This window comes from Nothobranchius furzeri, chromosome 14 (genome assembly GCF_043380555.1).
Source record: "Nothobranchius furzeri strain GRZ-AD chromosome 14, NfurGRZ-RIMD1, whole genome shotgun sequence".
Lineage (NCBI taxonomy): Eukaryota > Metazoa > Chordata > Actinopteri > Cyprinodontiformes > Nothobranchiidae > Nothobranchius > Nothobranchius furzeri.
In genome coordinates this window covers 23292464-23298683 of record NC_091754.1, presented here as the reverse complement: position 1 = coordinate 23298683, position 6220 = coordinate 23292464, and positions in this window count along the sequence as shown.

Sequence of the window (6220 nt, the reverse complement as noted above, 5' to 3'; positions counted from 1 at the left end):
TGCCTTAAAAGTTTTCGGTGGTTCTTTCTCTCACGTTCAAGGTGTCCTCTCAACTGATTTGAAGAAAACTACAAGAAGCCTTTGATTTTGTTTGATTTGGAACATCTGTGTGTAGTCTGAGGGGAGAAACACTTCCTCTACCCTTTTATTCCCCTGCTTCCGTGCTACAACTTCCTATATTTTCACAGTTGCAAGACTCCTGAATCTTGTAGGTTGATGCTCGGAAACGAAACTAAAATCTGCTTCTGTCCAGATAAGTTCTGTTTCCATCCTCAGCTGCTAAGTAAATTAACTCATTTTCTTTAGACACACTGATTAACAAATGGTCAGTGTCTTCTGCTTTAACTCCACGCATGTTGGACAGTAAAGAAGAATTTTGTATTGTGTCTAATAAAACGGCCAGAGGGTAAAACGGATCACAGGTGAGAAGGAAAATTCAATCGTACCGGTGTTACCGACTGCTGTTGGAGTAAAATACACAGTCTGGCATCTCATCAATATCTGTTGACTATTCAGTCTGAGGGGTGAAAGATTACTGCAGGGTTTATAACCTCAAAAGTGCAATAAAGGAAAAAAAATCTTGCTCTTCATCTGGTTTTTAATTCAAAATTTTCTGCAAAATTATATTTAAGATAAAATTAATCCTGTCATGTTTATTTTCTTGGAAGTTGAGGAAGTTAAAGCAAAATCAAAATAATTGAAAATATCCATTCATTGAAAGTGTCTAATAAACAAAACTAACATTTTATTTTTAGTTATAATTTTAGAATATGCATTAAATATGTATATTTTTCTAAGCCATCTTCCCAAATAACCCAGCTTTACAGGTTAATCTAAAAAATGTGAATATTTGTTGATGTTAGAATATATTTATTTGTTATAAATGTGATGATTATAGCTTACAGCTTTTGAAAACCTCAGTTCAAACACTGACAGTTAAATTAAGGTGAAAATGTTCAATATTCCAAACTCAAAGCATCGCACTCTAATCAGCTGATGAATCCAAACAGCTGAGTCTTTAAATAGTCTCAGTTTATTACTAAAACCTATGACTTATGCACCATGTTCAACTATTTTTGAGTTTCATCATTAATTTCTGCAGGATTGACAAGCTAATGGCTAGTGTGAATGAAGCCAAGATCAAAGTTTGCTCAAGTCTCCCCAAAATAATTAAAGCAACTGTTTTGGAAGAAATGTTATGTAATGGTTGGCAGAATTAAACACAGGTGCACCAAAAGATGATGGTGACACAGATAAAGATCATTTAACATTTTAGAGACAAATGCATTCTTAAGATGGTAGCAAAAAAGCTCCATGTAATCTAGTGATGGGTATTCTGGCTCTTTTTAGAGAGCCGGTTCTTTTGGCTCAGCTCACCAAAAAGAGCCGGCTCTTTCGGCTCCCAAGTGGCTCCTCAGATTTTCTGTTGCGTAGAGTACATTTATAACCAAAATCATGCAAAACTATATGTGAAATGATTTACTAATGTAAAAAATGCAATATATCAAATAGTTATCATTTCTATGGATTTAATAACTGAACACTTTAAGAAAACTCCACTTTCTGACTGCTGGCGCTCATTTTCTCACCGTCTTCGTTGCACTCTCCTCTCTCTCGCTCGCCTTTTTCCTCCTCCTCATTCCCTCTCATCTCCCTCCACCCGCATGTGCTCTGCTGTGTGTGTCTGAGTCGGATCCTCCCTCTTCCCCGCCCCTACTGCTCTGTGTGTGGACAGTCTGGACACACAGTAACACATGTTGACCAATCGCCTGTAGCTTTCACCAAAGCAAGAGGGGAGGGAGGAGGGGACGGCTCCCAATGACGAGCCGGCTCACGTCGTTCACTTCAAAGAGCCGGCTCTTAGAGCCGCTTCGATCGCGACCAACACATCACTAATGTAATCAGTGTCAATCCCGTCAGTGACAGCTATATTGATCAGACAGTAAATACAACTTTAACTCAAAAGCACTTGAAACATTCCAATAAAGCAGTTATGATTACTATATTTGTATTTTTCTAACTGGTGCGAATGTCCATAAGTGAAGAAGAAAATCTTTTATATAGCACCTCTCAAGATAAAAATCACGATGTGCTTCACAAAAATAAATATATATATATGTATAAAAAATTTCAAAAATGATTACAAATATGTTTAAAAGGAAAAAAGAAAAAATGTAAGGAAAGGCAGAGTAAAAGGAATAAGAAAGGAAAATCAATGGATCCCGGGAAAAGCGGAATAAGGAGAGGGTGAGGATGAAGGTCACACCAAAGCCTGAACAGGTGAGTCTTCAGCTGCTTTTTAAAGGAGACCACTGAGTCCACTGATCTCAGGCTCAGGGGGAGAGAGTTCAAGAGTCTGGGGGCCACGGCAGCAGATGATCTGTCACCTTTGGTCTTTAGCCTGGTGCGCTGCACCATCAGTAGGCTTTGATCACTGGACCTCAGGGACCTGCTGGGGCTGTAAGGATGGTGAAGATCACCAATGTGTGCTTGTCCATTTAAGGTCCTAAAGACCAGAACCAGGATCTTGAAATGACCCCTGAAAGTGTGTCTGACACAGAATAATAACTAGTTTAAATGTTGCAACAGCTTAATTTAAAACAGTTTTTCATATCTAATAGAGAAAAATATTTATTACATTTGACAAAATTGAAATATATCTAATAAAGCTCTCAGTCTATTTATTGCACACTGGATCGAGCTGCAACCCTGCCTTTAATACTGTGTGCTTATCGACCGTGGTCATGTGCTCTCTACTGGTTTAAATTTGAACTCGACTGGTCAGCCAAAGAAATTGGAAAGCTATTGATTAAATCTACAACATGACGCTACAGCGGTGAATTGTCCTCTATGTGCAGACAGCCCTCATTAAATGCTCCAGAATGGAAGGCAAACCCGTTTAAAAACGATTAAATTGTTATTTATATTCCAAATTTAAATAATTCTCCTTGAATCTTAGGTTTTGATCAAATTGCTTGTTTTATTTTGGGGTTGTATGAAGAGAAATGTTAGGACTTCAACATGTAGCCTAATGTTCTGCCTGCCAGGGTCAGAACACAGTACAGGAGCCACATCCTTTAAACGATGATTGTATTAGCTGTGCAGTCGCCATGGGCGTGTCTGAACCCACACTGTCAGATGCTGCACCCGTTTTCTTGTTCTTGACTCGTAAAGCAGAAAACAAACAGACAACTTTTTTCAACAACATGGCTCAGAAACGTAAAACGAGCAGCATGCATGGACTACAGGTGTGTTCAGGTACAAACGTCAACGTTAGCAAAAACAACAGTTTTTAACCTCATTAAGTTTCTGCTTCTCACTCGCAGTGGTTCTGTCAACTGTTGTGCTGTTGCTATGGCAACCCACATTTCATGCTTTAGAATATTATAAATACAATAATACATTCTTTTGTGACAAGTTGTGTTTCCTTTAAATGAGCTTACAGGGTGCAAATATTGTCTGTTATGAAAGGCTTGATTCCATTCAAGTTGCCTCGTTGCTGCAAATTGAGTTCAAGTGAGTCCTGGTTCCTAAACTGAGTGACTAAAGCAACAATTAATAAGCCAAAGACAGTTTGTGCATTCGTCTCTGAACAAAGAGCTGTGTTGTCAGTTCTGTTTGTCTACAGGAAAATACACGAACAGGTGGCAAGTTAAAGAAAATACAGAAAAAGGAGTATTTTCATGATCTGATGGAGCCCAAACCAAGCCAAAAATAGTTCGGACCAATGGTAGACCTTCTGAATTACAATGCAGTGTTGCTAGACTGATGAGCAGAGCAACATGTTTTTGCACAAAGGTTGGTCTAGATTTCTGGGCTTTAGGAGACCACAAAGTAGCATAAATTATGACGTTATGGGGGCCTTTCTGCCAAAGTTTTCATCGTTGGAAGTTTAGAAACTAATTTAAAACTGCCCCAATGCTACTTATTTTCTTTTCCTTCCATTCTGCTTCAACAGAAACTTTTCTAATTATATAAATGCTGGTTGTTTGTTGGCGTCTGCCAATGACACTTCCTACTGATAATGCTAGTCAATCACAAGTCCCACCCCGCAACTCTACCGGGCCTTTTCTGAGTACATAACCCAATGCAGGTACTTGGTTGGTTCCCGAAATTGCATGGAAAATGGTCCTTTCAGACTCACCAGGTGGAACAGAGACATGCGCATGCAATGAAGATCCAGTAAAATTACCTGGAAGTTCCGATAGTGGAAACGGGCATGAAGGGACAATGTGTCTGTGGAAAAAGTATAAAAATATGCAAAGGTGTGACCAAGTCACTGCTTTGCAAGTCACAAGTAAGTCACAAGTCTTTCCAGTCAAGTCTCGAGTCAAGTCAAAGACAACCAAGTCCAAGTCTTTAACTTTGAGTTTTCAAGTCATCTGTCCAGCTTCAATTTAATGACAATGATAATTAATATATTCCAGAAATAAAGGTTCGTAAAGCTTAATTTATTTGCACAAACAAGCAGGAAGTGCAACTGAAACTGATTCTAAACAAAGTGCTGCTGCATTTAGCCGTACAAGATCAAACCCAGAACCAAGAATGATTTATGATTTTTGTCCATGTCGGGCCACTTTTGTGCTAAAATATCAAATATGCTCAAGTCATCATCAAGTCAACAGATGCAAGTCGATTCAAGTCGCAAGTCATTGGCGTTCAAGTCCAAATCGTTGTAAGTCTTTATAGATTTGATCAAGTCAAGTCAGAAGTCATTAAAATAATGAAGTCATGTGACTCGAGTCCAAACCTCTTGAAATACGACTGGAAACCAGGATCCATTAGTATGTTGTGTATAAGTGTGAGATCAAAATAAAAGCAGCTTTTCCTTAGATGGCTGTGAAGGTCAGTGCATGAAGTGATCGTGCTGCTAGTAAAAGCAGCACATCGACAGATACACTGAGTTGGAAATTATAGCAAGTCTGTAGAACATTAACCTCTAATTACAGAGTTCAGTTGTGTGAAATGACAGGTACATAGTCTCACAGTCAAATGAATCAAACAGGTCAGTACAGCAGTACAGGTCTGAACTGTGGATAGCTTTTAAATCCGGCGTTTCTGTGCTTCTGCATTGCTGCTACCCTCCCAAAGATTAAGGATGTCCGAAATTATCGGTCTACCATTAATATCGGACAATATCGGCATTCAAATTCATTATCATAAAATATCGGTTTCAGTTTTTTAATTAAACAAATTTTACATAACACACACATATAACATATCTCTTCAGCTACATCTCCGTCTCTAAATATCAAAATATGACAGATCTGATTTAGAGATTTGGCGATGTTTTAGTTGATTTTGCACAGTTTGTGAAGTGAATTTGATACGACTAAAACCAAAACAAGAATCTTCACCCAAGGCTTGCTTTTCTTATCTGAACACAAATGTTTTCTCATCATTGCAATTTACAGAAAAAGAAAAAAAAATACATTACCAACTAATAAACACATCTTAGTGTCACACTTACCCCTACTTCACATTGGAAGCATCAGCCGAGTGGAACAGCAGTTTACTTTGCTGCATGTCAGGTATGAAATCACATTGCTGCCAAAGTCTTTTATTTTGAAAATTACTGGGGGTTTACACTGAAACTGTCTGTAGTTTCTGTCTTGCCCTATGTTAACCGCGAAAATTGTTGTGTTCCAGAAGTGGTTTGCAGCAAAATAGAACCCGATCCTATCTTTAGTGGCGTTCTGCTTCTGGAACATGCCTGAAAAATTCGGAGTTGCGGCTGGTTTGAATCGCCCCTATAGAATATAATGGAATCTAATTTGAAGCAGCAAAGTTCCGCTGTCGTTCCGCGCCGCTGATGCTTCCAGTGGGAAGTTAGGGTTTAGGGAGAATGAGATTCAACTGCTTTTGGAGACTAAATATGACGATTTTCATATCACTAACTTAAACTGAAGTAGTTTTCATTTAGTACATAAAATGTTTAAAGTGTAATCATGCATGAAAGGAAAAATGGGACATTAGTAACCTAAAACATCTTAGTTTTTCTTTTTTTATGAGAGGGGGCACAGCATATATCGGTTTATACCGATATCGTAAATTAAGTCGACAACATCGATATATCTGTGAATTATCCAACATTGAGCTAATAATAAGTTACATTTGTGCTCAGTTACAGCATCCAGGTTCCATGAACATATTGTACGAATAAAAAGGATCATTTTGAGGGACTGCCTCCCATTTTCATCAAATCTCTGTTTCTCATTCA